The sequence below is a fragment of the Neophocaena asiaeorientalis genome, unplaced genomic scaffold (assembly GCF_003031525.2).
Source record: "Neophocaena asiaeorientalis asiaeorientalis breed wild unplaced genomic scaffold, Neophocaena_asiaeorientalis_V1.1 scaffold319, whole genome shotgun sequence".
NCBI classification, from domain to species: domain Eukaryota; kingdom Metazoa; phylum Chordata; class Mammalia; order Artiodactyla; family Phocoenidae; genus Neophocaena; species Neophocaena asiaeorientalis.
In genome coordinates this window covers 1,202,550-1,221,615 of record NW_020174103.1, presented here as the reverse complement: position 1 = coordinate 1,221,615, position 19,066 = coordinate 1,202,550, and the positions used below count along the sequence as shown (strand labels likewise).

General features: G+C 41.8%; 1 pseudogene; it reads right to left on the bottom strand.

Annotated features, from left to right (window-relative positions):
• The window catches only part of LOC112406039 (septin-2-like), an 86,939-nt pseudogene that overhangs the window by 47,176 nt on the left and 20,697 nt on the right, over positions 1–19,066 (bottom strand).

Sequence of the window (19,066 nt, the reverse complement as noted above, 5' to 3'; positions counted from 1 at the left end):
TCTCGTCTGCCTCTTTTCTAAAAGGTCACTGCCTAGATTTTCTCATTTGCAGCACCTGACACGGCTACTTCTGCCAGGATTCATTAGTACCATCTAGATGGTTCCCTTTGCCAATTAGAAAGAATTTCACCTTAATGACTCAACATTGCCAGCTCAAGTGACAACTGGGAGAGACGCGCACATCGTCAAAGACATAGATGTTTGTTTTTCCCAATCTAATGAAATCATACAGCCTCATTATGTTCATAATGCATTTATCTTGGCAGCCAGCCAAGGGAATGCTTGTTGATTACATCAGCCATCAACTGAGATGTTCAATACAAGCTCCGAGTTAGGCCAGGTCAGTACAGTTCAAAAGATCTGCACTGGCCAGTAATTACCTTCCTTTTGATCTAATTACTGTTCTGACTTGTCAACTACTAGGATATGGGCATTGCTTTTAAATCAGAGATTCTCAGATTCCTGCTATAGTTCTCATCCTGGGAGGGCATAGCCCCCCCACCCCCGCCACCCCCAGGGTGTCTGGAAATGTGTGTGGGGGGTGCATTTTGGATTGTCCCAATCAGATTTTAGTAGACAGGGATCAAGGATGCTAACTATCCCGGAACATGTAGGACAGACCCATCCAAGGAAGGACTGCATCACCCAAAATGTCTCAGGTGAAAAATATTGCCTGACATCTACCTCTCAGACTTGGGTTGGGTCCTCTTAGGGTCCACTATGTCCACGTGAAGCAAATCTCCTGAAATACACAACCAACTGGTAATGGCACGGGTGACCAAACTCAAAACATCTCTCACAGTGAACTATGGTACAACAGAAGTCACCTTGTATAAAGCCACAAAGACACATATTTAAGTCTCTCATATTTGCCAGTGGTGTGACTTCTGCCAAATGTCTTAACGGCAACAAGCCTTGGTTTCTAGGTCAGTAAAATGAAGGTATAAAAACCTACCTCACATGGCTGTGGGCATTAAAATAGATGATGAGTGTGTGATCACATGATATCTATCATGTCTATATGGCCTGAGGCTTCTGCTCTCTGGGACACTGACTTAGAAAAAAGAGACCTCAGCTGGTCCCCAGAAGGTCAAGGGTCTCACAAAGCACACATTCATTTATTATTTTGAGAAGACAATCTGTCCCTCCACTCAGGGCTGCACCTAACAGGGGTCGCCATTCATATCTCATGAAAGAATTCTCCAAGAAGTTACCATCAGGGCTAGTCTCCTCTGGCCTTTGGTCATGCCTGGCCCTGGTAGAGATTCAGGGCAGAGAAGTTTCAAAGAACAGGGAGAGAGGCAGAGCTGTAACAAGCCCTAAGGACTCAAGGGCAATGCGGGGCAGGTGCTTTCTGATAGGCACTGATCTGGCATCTTTGTCCAAACATACAGACATCCAGGGTCTTGCACAACCACAAGGGAAGGGCTGGGACTGAGGGGTGGATCCACGCAGATCAAGTCTAAAAGCGGCAATGGAGGGCCGGCCCCCAATGGAAAGGAGAGAAAAGTGTCTTGTGGGGGGTGAATAGGAGGAGGAACAGTTCCTTCAAGGAAAGGCCCCCATGGGCTGCAATAGAGTGGACTCCAAACCTGGCCACCATTAAACACAGGGCCGTTGCTACTTTGAATAGATTTAGTAACAATCCCAATGTTTTAAACCATTCAGTCCTTTACAGATCTGTTACTTATGTTGGTCTGTTTATACCAAAGGGGAAAGCTGGGGAGGAGGGATAAATTAGGAGTTTGGGAGTAACATATACACACTACTGTATATAAAATAATCAACAAGGACCTACTATATAGCACAGGTAATCTACTCAATATTTTGTAATAACCTATATGGGAAAAAAATCTGAAAAAGAATATATATATATATATATATATATATATATATAATGTGTATATATGTATATATGTATGTATAACTGAATCACTTTGCTGTACACTTGAAACTAACACATTTCAAGTCAACTACACTTCAGTGAAAAATAAATAAATAAAAATAAGTAAATAATTGTAGAATTCTAAATGATTGGTTAGAATAACAAAATAACTTATTATTTTATTTAAAATTACAAAACAGTACTTATTTATTGTAGAAAATTTAGAAAACAGTTAAGCAAAAATAAGAACATTTAAAGCACTTAAAGTCCCACAGAGAGAGAACCATGATGAACATTTCGGTGAATTTCCTCCAGGTGTTATTACTGACATAGAAATAATAAAAGAAAAAAACTAACATCACACTTTAGATGCTTTCTTCTTTTTTCACTTGCAAGACCAAATCTTTCTAGTTGGGCTGGTCATCTGGTGAGTTCAGAGGGTGCTTCTGTGTGGTGTGAGATGGTGAACGGGTCAGGGGGCGGGGTGGGAGAGGGTTTCCGGGGGAAAGTGCTCATTGTGTGCCATTGACCTGGAGACCTGATTCACATCCGCCTGGTGACCAGGAGGCGGCTATTCTTGATGGGAGGCCAAGTGGCCAGGGAGCCAAATGAAAAGGTTACGTCTGCTTGAAAACAACACTCAGGGCCCTCCTGGATGAACCCTGGCCTCCAGCTTTGCTTCCTGGTTCGGGCTTCAGTAGAGCTGGGACTTTCAGAGGCTTCAAATAAGCAGCTTCTTTTTCTCCCTGTAACAACCTTGTATGAACATTTTCCCCAAGCATTGGGAGATCTACATCATTTCAAATGGATGCCTGGTCGTCCACTGAATGTATTAGAATAAGGGAAAAGAATTTCCTATTGTCGAGCATTTAGCTTGTTTCCAACTTTCAACTTGTTTTCAAATAGTGTTTGTCATGTTAAAACACAGTTTAACATGTTTGTCATGTTAAAAATAAAATTAAGCAAATAATTGTGTAACCTGAAAACAAAATTATGATTAATAAACACCCTGGTTATTCATGTATGAGACAGAGCACAAACTAGAAGAAACACCAGAGATGGACACGCCCCTGGCTGTGCTTTTGAAGGACGTAGTTTAATATCTTTTTTTTTACACTGTAGGGAATTGAGAGGTAGCAGAGCTAAACTACTTGTTCCAATCACATGACAAGCGAATGAAAACTACAGGTTTCTGACGTTCTGTCTTGTATCCTTTATCTGGTTAACGTCTAAATTCAATCGTGTTAGATGTAAAAATTAAATAAATAAGAAAAGAAGAAGATTGGAGTTGCTGCTAATAATTCCAGCATTAGGGACTTCCCTGGTGGTGCAGTGGTTAAGAATCCACCTGTCAATGCAGGGGACATGGGTTCGAGCCCTGGTCCAGGGAGATCCCACATGCCACGGAGCAACTAAGCCTGTGCACCACAACTACTGAGCCTGCGCTCTAGAGCCCGTGAGCCACAACTACTGAGCCCCCATGCCACAACTACTGAAGCCCTTGCACCTACAGCCTGTGCTCCACAACAAGATAAGCCACTGCAAGAAGCTGGCACACCGCAATGAAGAGTAGCCCCCGCTCGCGACAGCTAGAGAAAGCTCACGTGCAGCAACAAAGACCCAGCACAGCCAAAAATAAAAAACAAATGTAAAAAAAGGTTTTAAAAAAATTCCAGCATTCTATCTACCCAAGGCCTATAGAAATATTTTTTTTGTTATTCAAATGTATTTCCATTTATTTCCAAGGAATGGTGCCCTGAAAATGTACCATGGGTATTTGTTCTCTTCAACCCACACCATTTTTTAAATTAAATAAATAATTCTAACAACTTTATTGGAATATAATTGCTTTACAATGTTGTGTTAGTTCCTGCTGTATAACAAAGAGAATCAGCTATATGTATACATATATCCCCATATCCCCTCCCTCTTGCATCTCCCTCCCACCCTCCCTATCCCACCCCTCTAGGTAGTCACACAGCATGGAGCTGATCTCCCTGTGGACCCACACCATTTTAATTTTAAACCTTTTCAATGCCTTTTATATTCGTGCAGGCAACTTTTTGCCAAGACAGTTTCACCTGTCCCGTTTCCTGGTCCTGTCTCCTGTGATTTAATTTTGTTTCTGTGAACTCTGGCTGCCAGGTCACTTAGGTTAGTTGATAGACATTCTTTTATTTGTGATGATTTATTTGCAGCAAAAATAAAATTATTATTCAGTGGTGTTCTGGGCACATCACATCTCTCTAGTTTTTTGTTGGTCAGTTTGCAGTGATGTTATACTCAGAGAGAACCACAGATTAGATTAAGGAAGAGTTCCATTTCCCTTGATGTGGGACTCAGATGGGACTTCAGAGGCGCCGGCAGTTCTTGTCTTGTTTCTCAGTCTTGTCTACGTTCACATAATGGAACGTAGATCTTAGAAAGGATCCCTCTGCCCAAATCACCCGGTTTAATTTAATAGGCTGCTTCATTAGGACTGGGAGACTTTATCTTCTATCCTACATTAACACGTCCATTCCAAGCAGTATGGAAAAATGGGACATGACTAAGGAAGAAAAATTTGAGGATGTGCTCAGACATAGCTTTTAGAAAAATCAATGACACATGCTGTAATACATCATATTTTCAGGGTTTAAAAACATAACTTTATTAATTAATATAATAAAAGGCTTACAAGACATAAACAGAAAAAACAAACACCCTGATTCCGTGAGCTCAGTTGGTGAACCAAGAGCAGAAGTATTGTGAGGCTCTTTGCTGCCCTCTGGCGGTTGATCATCTCCATAACACAGACCTGGCTCTGGCTATTTGAACTAGCTTTCAGAAACTATTATCAGGGAAATTCTTCTACAGAGTAATTTTGATGTGGAATGAGCTGGTACATTCTATAATAACTTTTGGCAAAAAATTATACTTTGGAATTGATAATCAATTAAACTTCTTATTAAATTCTATGAAAGTTGTAATAAAAATATTTAGTATATTATAGGTAGAAACTTAATATTGAAAGACTATAAAATGTGGTTTGCTTTAGGTAAACATCTGTTAAATAGAATTCTTCTGACATTCATAAGGGAAAATACTCCATATTGCACTGTTTGTATAAAATAGAGGTTCCACACATATTTCCATTTGGCCATAACAGGTGTTTTCCATTGGCCATAACAGGTATGCAATTTAAAATATTAATAATAAATGTCACTTCTTTTCCCAGAATATTTGGAGTTATTAGATATTTTCTTTTCTTCTTTAAATTATATTCTTTGAGTATCTTTCCTGACATGGGGCCATGTTTGGGAGAATTTCATACTCTTATGGTGTTCCTTTCTTCCAAATTCCTTTAAATTTCAGTGAGACGATATCAAAAGTGTTAGAATCTTAATGACATACCAGGCTGAGTTATGGGCATGTAAGCCAGTGGGTTAGAGCTGTTTTGCTTTCTAGTTCTCTTGTCTTGCCTCCTAATGCTGTTGGGCTCCCTACCACAAAGACCTGATAACCTGGGAGAGAGGGTAAGGAAGGATGTGGTTCAAATCACACTTTGGGGTCATCATTATTCTAGGGTTCAAATTCACAAATGAAATCAATAACTTTAAAAGGACATTGATGTGTAAGTTATAATCTAACATCATCTGTCCCACACTTGATCTGGGGGATTTTTTACATAATAAATTTACAGATGATCTTCGAATGTTGCCTCTTGATTCAACCAGATTTGACAACCATAAAGTCCTAACAACAACTTCTACAGTTTGTTGAGAACCAACTAAATTCTGAGGTAATCTTGTGGCCTCCTCTGTACTGTATTCCCTCAAATCAAAAACAAAGGTGACATACACCATCATTTTGTGTATCACCAAGGAAGGAAACAATATGCAATTAAAGTATTACTAAACACGGTATTATCACATAGAGTTTTTGTTGTGTAAATGTAGAAAGAGTTGTTTTGGACTTAACTAAACATTGGTTTACTTCATCACATATCGCTCTTGTGCTTATCTAAGAAGGAAAGTACAAACAAATTAAATGGGTTAAAGAATCCTAAAAGTTTTGTTTTCTTTGATTTTTTGCATTCAGAGTTTATTGAATCACTTCTCACTAAGAGCTGTCGAGGTTCTTGCTTCTCTAACCATTATAGTCTTCTGTACCTTTGAGAATGTAGGTGACACAGCATTTCTTCCAAGTTGCTTCCTTCCCCAATGCTGACACCTTTTCCGCTAGGTTTGGTTTGGTGTTTTCTTAAGTGTCAGCAGAAGGTTTTCAGGCAACAACCAGGACCCACACTCCTTCCTTGAACAATTCTGCAACGGTCTTTTGACTGGAAGTTAAGTTGCCAGTCATGCGAGGAGGGTTAACAGCAAGTTTGTGCGTGGACAGACCGTGACATCAGGATTGTGACTGCTCCCTTTCTGATGGTGACCTAAGATGCTGTAGATTGAGATGTATTCCCATTCTGGAGGTGCTCAGATGTGGGGGAAACATGCTTTTCCAAATCAGTGAAGTGTGGTGTGGTACCCTTTAATCCTGATTATGACCCTGTGAGGTAGGGATTGTTTTCTCTGATTTACAGATGATTCTGTGAAGCTATAGCCCTGAAGGAAGATTCCAGAATACAGAGAACAGACTCTATAAGAGGGATGGTTGCCTTGAAGTAACTAGAAGAAACAAAAAGTGGTTGGACCAGTTCATGTCACCTGACATCAGGTACCCTGTTTTCAAAGAAACATGTTTATTATGAATGATGTGTTCAGAGGACCCAGAAAAGAATTTCACGTGATATTGCAGAATTTGCAAAAGCTCTGATAAAGTGTAAATGGCCTTTGATTGTGACTTCCGAAAAGCAGATAAAGAGATGTTCTATAACATTTTCGCATCGTATCCCGAAGCAAAATCATTGAAGCTGCAGTGACTGCTTCAGGATCATGAGACTCGGCTGTTGACGTTATATTTGTAAATGGGCAGCAAGGCTGCTCCCTGGAGACATTTTAATCATCTTCAGCAAAGATACAAAAGCCTCTTCAGAAGGGTACAATAAATGCTGGAGAGGGTGTGGAGAAAAGGGAACCCTCTTACACTGTTGGTGGGAATGTAAATTGGTATAGCCACTGTGGAAAACAGTATGGAGGTTCCTCAAAAAACTAAAAATAGGGTTGCCATATGATCCAGCAATCCCACTCCTGGGCATATATCCAGACAATAATTTGAAAAGATATGTGCACCCCTATATTCATAGCAGCACTATTCACAATAGCCAAGACATGTAAAAAACCTAAATGTCCATGGCAGATGAATGGATAAAGAAGATGTGGTACATATATACAATGGAATAAATACTACTCAGCCATAAAAAATAATGAAATAATGTCATTTGCAGCAACATGGATGAAGCTAGAGATTATCATACTAAGTGAAGTAAGTCAAAAAGAGAAAGACAAATACCATATGATATCACTCATCTGTGGAATCTAAAATATGACACAAATGAACATATCTGTGAAACAGAAACAGACTCACAGACACAGAGAGCAGACGTGTGGTTGCCAAGGGGGAAGGGGGCTGGGGGAGGGATGGAGTGGGAGTTTGGGATTAGCAGATGCAAATTATTATGTATAGAATGGATAAACAACAAGGTCCTACTGTATAGCACAGGGAACTATATTCAATATCCTGTGATAAATCATAATGGAAAAGAATATATATATATACATACACATATAAATGAATCACTTTGCTGTACAGCAGAAATGAACACAACATTAAAAACCAACTATACTTCAGTAAAATGTTTTAAAAAGGAAAAAAAAAGTGGTTCATAGCAGGACTTGGTGGCTAAGGAAACCATCTTATTGAAACAAGAATGTGTCAATAAATTTTCTGAGGTGGCTCCAAGGCACTGCTTGAGGAATGTAAGCTGCTAGCAAGCTGTCAACATTTGGCCTCAGAAGATACCTTTTATGAAGAAATCACGTCATTACTCCACAGGGCAGTCATTATTTTAAGTGGGCCACACTCCATGCAGCTCAGCCCTTTCTCGTTATTGTGAAGACATTGTGTAGAAGTGATATCTTTTTATACCCTGGGGGACATTTGGTAGTGTCTATGGACAATTTTGACTTTCACGTCTGGTGGTGGTGTCGGTGGTGCTATTGGCATCTAGTGGGTGGAAAACAGGGAGGCTGCTGACTATCCTACTGTAACCGAGCAGGACCCTATGGGGCCTTCCCAGGATAGACTGCTCTCCCCATGTCCTCTGACTGCCCCTGGTTTGTAGAAAAGCTGTAGTCTCCCAGGCTTCCTCTGAGTCACAAAAGACTGCTCAAGAATTAATGATTGAAAGGATGTGAACAGGTAGTGACCAATGAGCAGTTGGGCCAGGAGAACTGCTAAGAATTTAAACAGTAAGTCAGTCATATGACAGTCACAGAATCTTTAGTTCCTCCCTGAATTACCTAGTATGGGATGCATATTTCCTGAGCTGCTCTACAGAGGCTAAAACCCCCACCAGATGGAAGCTAACTACTTGATGATCATGAGCGCATAGCTCCCAGACCTACTGGAGCTTGAGGATTGATGATGTTAACCCCCGTGACACCCCCTGTGACCTCACCATCAACCAATCAGAGAATTGTACATGAGCTGATCACACATCCTGTGACTCCCCTCCCTCACCCGGCCTTTAAAAATGTTTATGTAAAACCCATTGGGGCGGGGCTTCCCTGGTGGCGCAGTGGTTAAGAATCCTCCTGCCAATTCAGGGGACACGGGTTTGAGCTCTGGTCCAGGAAGATACCACATGCTGTGGAGCAACTAAGCCCATGTGCCACAACTGCTGAGTCTGCGTGCAGCAACTACTGAAGCCCGAACGCCTAGAGCCCGTGCTCCGCAACAAGGGAAGCCACCGCAATGAGAAGCCCGCGCACAGCAACGAAGAGTAGCCCCCGCTCGCCGCAACTAGAGAAAGCCTGCGTGCAGCAACAAAGACCCAACACAGTCAAAAATAAAAATAAATAAAACAAATAAATTTATATAAAAAAAAAACAACCATGGGGGAGTTCGGGTCCTTAGAGCATGAGTTGCCCCATTATCCTTGATGGGCCCTGCAACAAACCTTCTCTGCTCACTGTGTGTCGGGCACATGAACTTGTGTTGGACAACAGTACAAGTCACAAGACAGCCTCACAACACAGAATTATCAGGTCCCAAATGTCAATGGTGCTGAGGCTGAGATTCTCTGGTCTGGCCCCTAATTGTCCATCAGCTCCCACAATTAACACCCCTTCTGCAAAGCCCATCTGGGTGTCTCTCCTGTGGGCTGTTAGCACACTGTGCTCACTATCTTCACAGAGCTAACACAGTTCTAAACTACATTTCTTTGCCTCTCTTCACCTTATTCTTTAAGTTCCTTGAGGACAGGACTGTAATTTGGTCACTGTTGTGTCCTCAGACACTGGTACTGTGACTGAGTGTATTCAATTGTTACTAATCTATGACAGAAATCCAATTAGAGCTCTCTTGGGCAAAATAAAGAATCTCAGGAAATGAAAAACCCATCCTCAGCCAGGTCAGGGATATAGCTGGAGTTCAGGATGTGGACTGAAAAAAAATGCACAACCTCAAAGTTGAGAATTATGTTTTATTTGGGGACCTTACTGAGGACTATAGCCCAGCGTACAGCCTCTCGGATATCTGTGAGTGGTTGGTCCAAAGGGGTAAGGGAGGACCCAAGATATATAGGGATTTTTGCTGGAAAAAAAACCCCATATAGTCAAACATCAAAGATTACTGCTAATCACAGAAAAACCTCCAAGATATCTCAAGTTAATGATTTTAGTGCCTTTCTATGTATGGGAAGATGCAAGAGTCTGGGCTCATTGAAATTATTCCTTAGATATGTATCTTAACTATCTAGGGCAAGTATCTTGTTTTTCTCCATCCCGAATCAGAGGAGTTGTGTCAGGTCATGTACAGAGTGAGAGGGTCCCTCCCTCAGATTTCAGCCACATCCTCGAGTCCCCAGCTCCCCACTGACTGGTTATTCTGTCCAGAAAGATGAGCTTTTCTTAGAGTTTTATCCTCCTGTGGGTTATGCAGTTACAAGTGACTGGGCCGGCCCTTAGGAGAGGCTGCAAGAGACAAGAGGAAGGGAAGAAATAATGTGAATTTCTCCCACCCTCTTTTCACAATAGTTTTTCCTGTATCTCTCTTAGCATCAGTCACTCTGCTACAGAAATATTTGTGAAAGTGAATATATTCACTTTCTTTTGCAGTGGCCTCCAGGAGTTCAATAAAAGCCCCAGAGGAATTTAGCAGAGCTGCCAAAGTTGCATAGTGCATTGGCTCTTTACATAGTACTGGGTGGCTGGTTATTTGTGTAGAATCTATGGCTCCTGCTAGGATGTCAGTTTCACTCCTGTGCTGTCACAGCTGTGTCTCTAACAGGTGGCACATGGCTGAGCGCAGGGTGGGTATTAGATAAATATTTGTTGTCATCTGTTCCAGTGACAGACTTCAGCACCCTCACCATTTAAAGTTGAACTACAGAAAATTATTATTATTTTTTTATGTGCTCTGTTTTGATGCAGTCTATTTATTATCAAAGATTGTGTAACGTGTGTTTCATGGCCAATCTCAGACTGTGTCATTCTTTTTAAAATTTTTTAAATTTTATATTGGACTATGGTTGATTTACAATGTTGTGTTAGTTTCAGGTGTACAACACAGTGATTCAGTTTTATATATATATATATATATTCTTTTCCAGAATTTTTTCCCATATAGTTTATTACAGAGTATTGAGTAGAGTTCCCTGTGCTATACAATAGGTCCTTAGTAGTTATCTATTTTATATAGAGTAGTGTGTATATGTTAAACCCAATCTCCTAATTTATCCCTCTCTCCCTTCCCCTGTTTTCTATGTCTGTGAGTCTGTTTCTGACTATAGAAAATTACATTTCCAAAGTTTAAAAATTTATTAATGAGCTAATATAGCATTAGGCAAGTGCCTCTGTTATCCAGGACAGAAACGGGGACCTAGGCTGGCTGGCTGGGCACCCCAGATGTGAGGACTCAATGGGAATGTCCCTTCCTTCCCCCTACCTGGCCCCATGCTGGCCTCTCTGGTCCAAAGCCCCAGGTTTGGGGCTTGTAGAAAGTAAACCCAGCTGGTGGGGACTGTTGGAATACAATTCTGGTCTATACACAGCCATGTTTACAATCTCTTCTTCTAGATTGCTAATTGAGTCATCTGGAGGACAGCAATGAAATCTTAAAGCTCTTTGAGGAAGGTCCAGAAAACAAACTAAAGTGAAACATCAGCAGTGTTCTGGTTGGGTAATATTTCCCTGAAATGTATTTAGCTTGCCTTCTGTTTTTTCATTCAGTACACATTGCTTGTGCCTATTTTGTGAGAGGCAACATGTAGCGCACTGTGAGGGATAAAAAGAAGTACTTATTTAAAAAGCTATGGCCACTGCTCCAAGGCCAGCTAGTGTTCTACCAGCTAAGTGCTCTGAGAGGCTGATAGCCCTTTCTCCACCACCGTTTCTGCCCCTTCTCAGGGCCCTTCCACCCGCCCACGTCTCCTTCTCAGGCAGTCTTATCCCTGCTAAGTCGGTGGTGGGCCATGGAACACTGGGCGTTCTGTCCCTTGCCCCCCAATTTGGAGTGGATCAGAAGTGTGTCCTGGATCCTAGCTGGACAGTTTGATTCCTTTTCCTGATGATTTTGAATTGGGAACAAGTTCTGAATTTGGCAAAGCTTACATGCCGATGTGCGCTCAGATGGGAAACTGCCTTTTTTTTTTTTTGCGGTACGCGGGCCTCTCACTGTTGTGGCCTCTCCCGTTGCGGAGCACAGGCTCCGGACGCGCAGGCTCAGCGGCCATGGCTCACGGGCCCAGCCGCTCCGCGGCATGTGGGATCATCCTGGACCGGGGCACGAACCCGTGTCCCTTGCATCGGCAGGCAGACTCTCAACCACTGCGCCACCAGGGAAGCCCGGAAACTGCTGTTTTGAGCAGACTTTTGGGGCCAGTGGCTAATTAGTAAAGAAAGTGTATTATCTACACAGCAGAACAAAAGGGAGAAGAGAAGGGAGAGGGGATCTGAGGAAAGAGTCCAAGTCGGCCTCTGAGAGATGGAGAGAGAATTCTGCTTGGTTCCTAATGTCCCCCACAGGCCAGTTATGCTTCTGTCCTTGGATTCCAGAAGATGCCGGATTCCTTATGGATAAAACTCCTGTTAGTGCCAACTTGAGTGGTTTTCTGGAATGTTTGTTTTCTTTTAACAATGAAATTCTTCTTGATTAAAATGAAAAAAAAAAAAAAGAAATACAAGCTAAATAGAAGTATAAACAGTAATGTAAAAGAAGAACCAGCCAATCATTGTGACTGGTTAATTCAGAAGATGGTCATATTAATTTTACATCTTCTCTAAATTATCGCTCAGCTCCCCCTCCTCACATTTCTAAGAATGAAAGTTAAAAAGCAGTGTCCTGAAATGTTCAATTATTTTATCTCTGATGGATGACTTAAAAAAATTTAATCATGTAGGAATATCTTTCGCCACTTTGGTGATAGCCCTTAGCAGCTCCAATGTCCTTGGTCAAAAACCACTTGCTGGCAAGAATGCAACTTGAGATAATTATGGCTTTGTGCACTGAGTTTATTTTCTGAAGGTTATTTTGATTTATGATGACTCAGCTCCTCAGTCTATGTGGTTAACTTTTGGTGGGGTGGGCCGGGGGATTGGTCTTCATGTATTACCAAGCTCTGTCTTCAAAAAGCATGAAATTAAAGGAACCATAGTTCCTTTTCTTACCTCAATTCGTTTAACTTTCTCTGGGTGTTTAACATGAAGGTTCTCAACAAGAAAGCTCCTGTCTTACTAAACTGATAATTATCAAGGTAGTGGGTTATTGTCTAGGCTTATTTATTTATTTTTTTTTAGTGCCCTAGCCAAGGATTAGAAATAGTCCTTTTAATTTGTCTTCTTCAGAATCTCTTCTTTGACTTTCTCTGCTTTAGGACATTTTTTCTCCTGAAGGAACCCTGCAGATGAAAACTCTATTTGCCCTTCCTCTCTTAGTGATAGAGGCATGTGTAGCATCTTTATCTTCTGACCTAACCAGTCTAAATTTTCATGTTGAATATTTATCTCTTACCTTGCTCCATTTTCTGAAAATTCAATGAAAACACCGGTCCCTTTTGCCTTTCTGAAATTATAGATACATTGTGTCATAATACTTGTAGTAAATTCTGGTTCAAACAAGAAAAGTCTCCAAAAGAAGAAATTACAGAGCTGTAAAAGACCACCCCCTGTCATCCCACAGCAGGAAAATTTTCCTGCTATCTAATCCCAGGGTGTTCAGAGGGCGGCTGGCCCAGCCTGTTTTGTCAGGGAGCCCACACTTCTTTTCCTCCGCCTTTCTCACTTTTCCTTTTTCTTTCCTTTTGTTTTTCCTACTTAAAAAAAAATTTTTTTTTTATATTGGAGTATAGTTCATTTACAATATTGTGTTAGTTTCAGTTACACAGCAAAGTGAATCAGTTATACGTATACATATATCTATTCTTTTCCAGAATCTTTTCCCATGTAGGTTATTACACAGTATTGAGTATATGTTAATCCCAACCTTCCTCACCTTTCTGACTGCCCTTCTTGGTCCTCTTCAATAATCAACACTTTCTGTCTCCCAGCGAGTTGTTCTTTCACACTGGCCTCTCTCACTGCCCTGGAATTCAACCCAGCTCAAACTTCCCATGCTAAAAAATGATCTCTCCATTCTCATTTTACCAGAAATCTTAACATCGGTTGGAAAAATTTCAGATGACTGCAATGTTTCCCAGGTGATTCTGATACTGATCAGGGTTCTTGGCCCCCTTAATCAAAAGAAATTGATTACAGGCCAGACAAGAAATTCAGGCAAGGCTTTATTGGGGCCCCTGCTGCCCCAGGGGGGAGCGAGAACAAGTAACAGGTTCCCTTGCTCGTTCCCCAAGAGGGGGTGAGCTTGTTCCTTATATGGGGTGAGGGTAGGGGTGTGTCCAGGGGTTGGGCCAGAGGCATGACTTGGGTGGTTTGCCCACCCCCTGGAGGTGTTGTGTGCAGGGGGCATTCAGAATACCCTGCTTTTGCTCCCGGCTCTTCAGAAGTGGCAGTTTGGTTTTTTGGGTCGTTTTGTATCTTGTTGTCCGTAATTTGCCCCAACTGCACATGCACGCAGTTATCTTTAGTCCCTTACAGCTTCTTTGTATTTTGTTGCTCGAAGAGACGTTTGTGAGGTGCAAGCATTGCAGCAAAGGGTCCCAGGTCCCAGGCTGTCTCACCTATGAGCAGCCCACGTTGGGAGCACTTCTGTAAACGGTAGTGTTCGAAGGCTGGACAATAGGACTTAGGGAGAGACTCCATCACACAGGAGAGGGAGATGTGGGGGGAGCAGGGCAAAGAGGTCAGACAGGAGTGATTTGACTCCCTCCCTAGGGTGCAGCCCTGGCACAGGGGTGGGCAGGGGGCAGTGGGAACACCCAGAAAGGCTGGAGGATGCCTGGTATGGGACTTAGTCATAGCTTCTCAGATGGTTCATTGGAGAATGCCAAGCCTCATAGGGGAGACTTGTACTCAAGGTGATGCTGAGCCTGGGGCTGCCTGGGTGCTATTTTAGAAATGTCCAGGAATGGGATTAAGTGGGTGGGCCAGAAGGAAACCCCGCAGAGCCCCTCACCCTTCAGTTTGGTGCAGCAAAGGCAGCTAAGAGTTCCAGGGACACAGGGGGTTACAGAGGGGGCAATAAAATAAATTGAGTGGAGAGGCCTGAAGGGAGTCCCTCAACTGAGGTTGAGTGCAAGGACCCCCTGCTGGGAGCTCTGCAGGATCACTGAGCATGACAGTAGGTAGTATCATGGTCCCCAAGAGACCAAGAGGACAGGGCTCTCTCTGGGCAGCACGCCAGCAAAACCTGGAGGGTGGATCTTGTCTGAAACCTGCTACCCTGAGGATAGGAACGCCTCCCCTCCATCCAGCCACAACTCTGAGAAGCCCTCCCTGGGAGTTGGAATTGGAGTTGAATTAATATTCACCCCAAACCCATTTAGACCAGCACACTCTATTTTAAGCCTGAAGATACTGAATTATTTTTCATTGTCATATGTATGTTTTTCTTCTGCCATCAGTGAAAGCAGGAATGAGAGGGCCAGATGAGAACAGTTATAGATAATAAAGAAAATTATGTTTCTTATGTTTGGGCTGAGTTATGTAAATGTGTAAGATGATATTGGGTTGGTCAAAAAGTTCAATCTCACGGAAAAACCCGAACGAACTTGTTGGCCAACCCAATACAAATAATATAATGAACTCAGATATTGACCAAGTCGAGCTAGATCATTTCCCAGTACTATTTCACATAAAGTAGCTTTTAGCACAATGGAATAGTACTCAGTCATGGAAAAGAAACTGCTGATGCATGTAACAACATGAATGAAATTCAAAAACAAGAAATGAAAGAGTGCATGACCCCAAAGTACATGCTGTATCAATCCCTGAATATGAATTTGAGCCACAGTTAAAACAGTAAGTGGGGACAGAATCAGAACAGTGGTGACCACTGGGGTGGGGGTGGTGATATTGACTGGAAATGCATGAGGGGGCTTTCTGTGGTGGCAGGTGTGTTCCATGTGTTGGTCATAGTGGTGGACATATAGATGGATCATATGTAAATGCCATTGAGTTGTCCATGTAAGAGCTGGGTATTTTATTGTATATAAACTATAATTCAAAGAGTACTAAATGAAGTAGGAGGTAGATAAAGAAAACAGATCTACTCATTTTTCTCCCAAAGACTTGGGTTAAATTGTTGAAATCTAAAGCTAAGTGTTGAAAAGTAAATGGTGCTGGATAAAAATATATGTGGTGCTTGAATCTGCCCAGGATTGACTCAGTCAGTCAAAGAGAAGATAGGGGTTAGGCATGAGCCATCAGGAAAATGTGTTTTCACCAAAAGCCCCTGTACCTCCTCTGACATCTTCTCTCTCCCTTGGAAATTTTTAGATGCCATTATGTTACCGCAGCATTTTTCCAAAACTCTCCTCCTGGAATTGATTTGTCTAAAGACACACTGGCTCCTTTAAAATCAAAACCAAGCTGTCAACACATCCTAATGGCATTTTTTGGAGGGAAGACTGGGGATATAAGTGGTCCTGGAAGATGCAGGGATCATGCCTGTGTATGTTCTGAATCCTTTGGAAATTTGCTCCTTTTCATTGTGGTGCCATGGGGACAGTATTGGATTCAACATCACAGAGATATAAGTTCAGAACCTGAATCCGCTGTTTCCTTTCATGGTGATCTTGGGAAAGTTGCTTGGTCTTTTAGAAACTTTGTTTCTTCATCTGTCAAAAGGAGGACAGATTGTGCTATGAAGATTAAACTGCGTCATATATAAGTGTTTGGCATATGACAAACCCTCCACAAATGAGTACTCATTATTATTGTTATTATAGGATTGCAAAAGACCACCTACCCAATAGCACCATCAGTCATGGACCTTAGTGCACACAGTTGGGTTCTTTTGCAGTTTTCTTCCTTTCTCTACACCCAACTCAAATGCTAGTTGCCTGATGTGAGGGCTGCATATAGCATTTTATCTCCCTTGTTACTTTATAAGGTGCTTAAAGGAAAAGTCCCTTTTCTGTTCACCTGTGCACCCCACAGAAGGTCCAGCCCAGTGATTTATATAGGTAAACAACTAATGTTTGTTAACTTGAAAGATTCTTTAAAAATACTCATGTTTTAGCAGAAAAAATATTCTATTAATATATTTGCAATGTTTTACACAGTAACCTCTATTAGTTTATCACATCAACTTCTTAACACAAGAGAGCATCTCCCGAAGTTATGAAGAAGATAACTCCAACAGAGACTTCATGGGAGGGGATGGTAGTGTCTGGGACTGATACTAACCCTGTGTCTTAGTCATCTATTGCTCTGTAAAAACCTCCCCCAAACTCAGTGGCTTAACACAGCAATAAATCATTTATTATCCTTCACAGACAGTGAGAGCTGAGAATTTGGGAGCAGCTTGGCTGCATGGTTCTGACTTGGGTTCCTCATGAAGTTACAGTTAAGTGTCAGAGGTGGGCTGCCGTCATCTGAAAGTTGGACCGGGGCTGAAGTTCCACTTTCAAGGTGCTCATGGCCATCAAGTTGCTCCTGGCTGTCAGTGGGAGCTCTTAGTTCCTCTCCATGTGGGCCTCTCCACAGGGCTGCTTGGGCATTCTCACATCATGGCCACTGGCTTCCCAGAGGGAGCATTTCAGGAAACCCAGCAGAAGCTGCAATGCTTTTATGCTCTAGCCTTGGGAGTCATGCAACATCATTTCTGCCAGATTCTATTGGTCATGGTGTGAAAGCCAGCTACCCAAGGGCTTGGATACCAGGAAGTGAGGATCAATTGAGCCAGCCTGGTGATGGGTGCCAGATTCTGGCACAGGAGTTAGGTAGCTCCTATTCCATACACTTCCTGCAGGATGGTGGGACCTTCTACGTTTGTTACCACTTGCAGGACTGCTGTGTTGTACAACTACAGGGCCTTGGTTGGCATCCGAGCATGTGTGCCCTCTTGAGCTGTGTAACAGAGCAGCCCACTGGAGAGCCCTTGTAAGGCCAGCTTTGGAGGGGCTTCTGAACTGGAATAAAGGGGCTAGATATTAAAAAAGAAAAGGGCAATATTAGAAATACCCTCCAGTGGAGTAAGCTTCCTGAGGGAGGATTTTTTTTTGTTCTCAGCTGTATCCCCAGAGTCAGAACCAGTAACTGGCATATGGTCGATTTTCAAAAATATATGTAGGATAAATGAATGAATGAGTTTGGAATTTGCTTAATAATTGATCTCTAGTACAACTTATTATAAAAAAACTATAGGAATATTAGTCTGTTATATAAATATACATACAATAACACATTCTTAATCATTAATGTTCAGAAAAGCTTGTTTTGTAGTTAGACGAATATTACTTAATTTTTTACTTAAGTATCTGAAGAATTTAGTTTTATGAATTTTTTACATAACATTTTCTTATGAAACATTTCTTTTCTTTTCCTTATTTGTATAGCACCATAATGGAAGAAAATAGAAAAAATTGTAATTTTGTTGGAAACATTAATTCTGGAAACAGAATTTTTGTTTTCATTTTAACAGTAAGTTTTAAGAAATTATTACTATTATATGATGGCGGGCATATTGTGGGCAAAGGTGCTTGGTGACATACACAAGAAAGATAATTAACTCAGTTGCTTCATGCCAAAGACTATAGGAAAAATAATTTTTTTATCTCTATAATATTGAGTAATGTATTTTGTTTGAATAACTTGAGCCACAAAATTAAAACGTAGGAGAACTTTGACGGCAAATTTGAACTCTGAAATTGGAGTTATTCTTCACAATGAAAACTGGCTGAAATCAACAGTCCAATGTGATTGTCTCTCAACTTCTCTTTGGTTTACGATTAGTTATTATTGTGGAGGTGACTTCGCTCCTGAAGTGGACAGAAGCATCTGAGATGGGCCAGAGAAACCCCCACCTCCATCCCAGCGAAGCTGTAAAGAGCCGCATGCAAAAGCAGGTGAAAAACACTCCCCCAATGAGAAAGAATAGAATGTGGTTAAAGGTAGAGTTAAGTTTCAGCATTTAAATTGTGATGGAAGTTGACAGTTATTGCTTCCATATGCAAGAAAAATGCTTTTTTTAAAAGCTTGGTATTAATTATTATCGGGGGGTTCTGGAGGTTATTATAACAGACTAGGAAGGCAGGGGTAAGTCTCAGGTCTTCCCTGGCACTGGTGACCTGCCACTCCTCAAGGCAGAAGGCACAATAGGACTCCCAGAATTGTGGATCTTCTCAAAGACCAGATACAGACATTTAGCGACTTACCTGCCTTGTCTCTCTGGGCGGCCCCGATGGTGATTACTTTCAAAGGAAATCCTTCCTCTCAGCCTTGGGGATGCTTCACAGGTGGGTCCACAGGAGTGCAAATGTCACTTTCCTGGGGCTGTCTTGAGAAGACATCCCAGGCTCTGTCCCTGGACAGACAAGGGAGTCCCTCCTGTGGCAATTTCTGCCTTAAAACTTCATTTGAATCGCCAGCTCTGGGTTGTCAGCAGTGGGTCCCACAGTCCCTGGCTTCA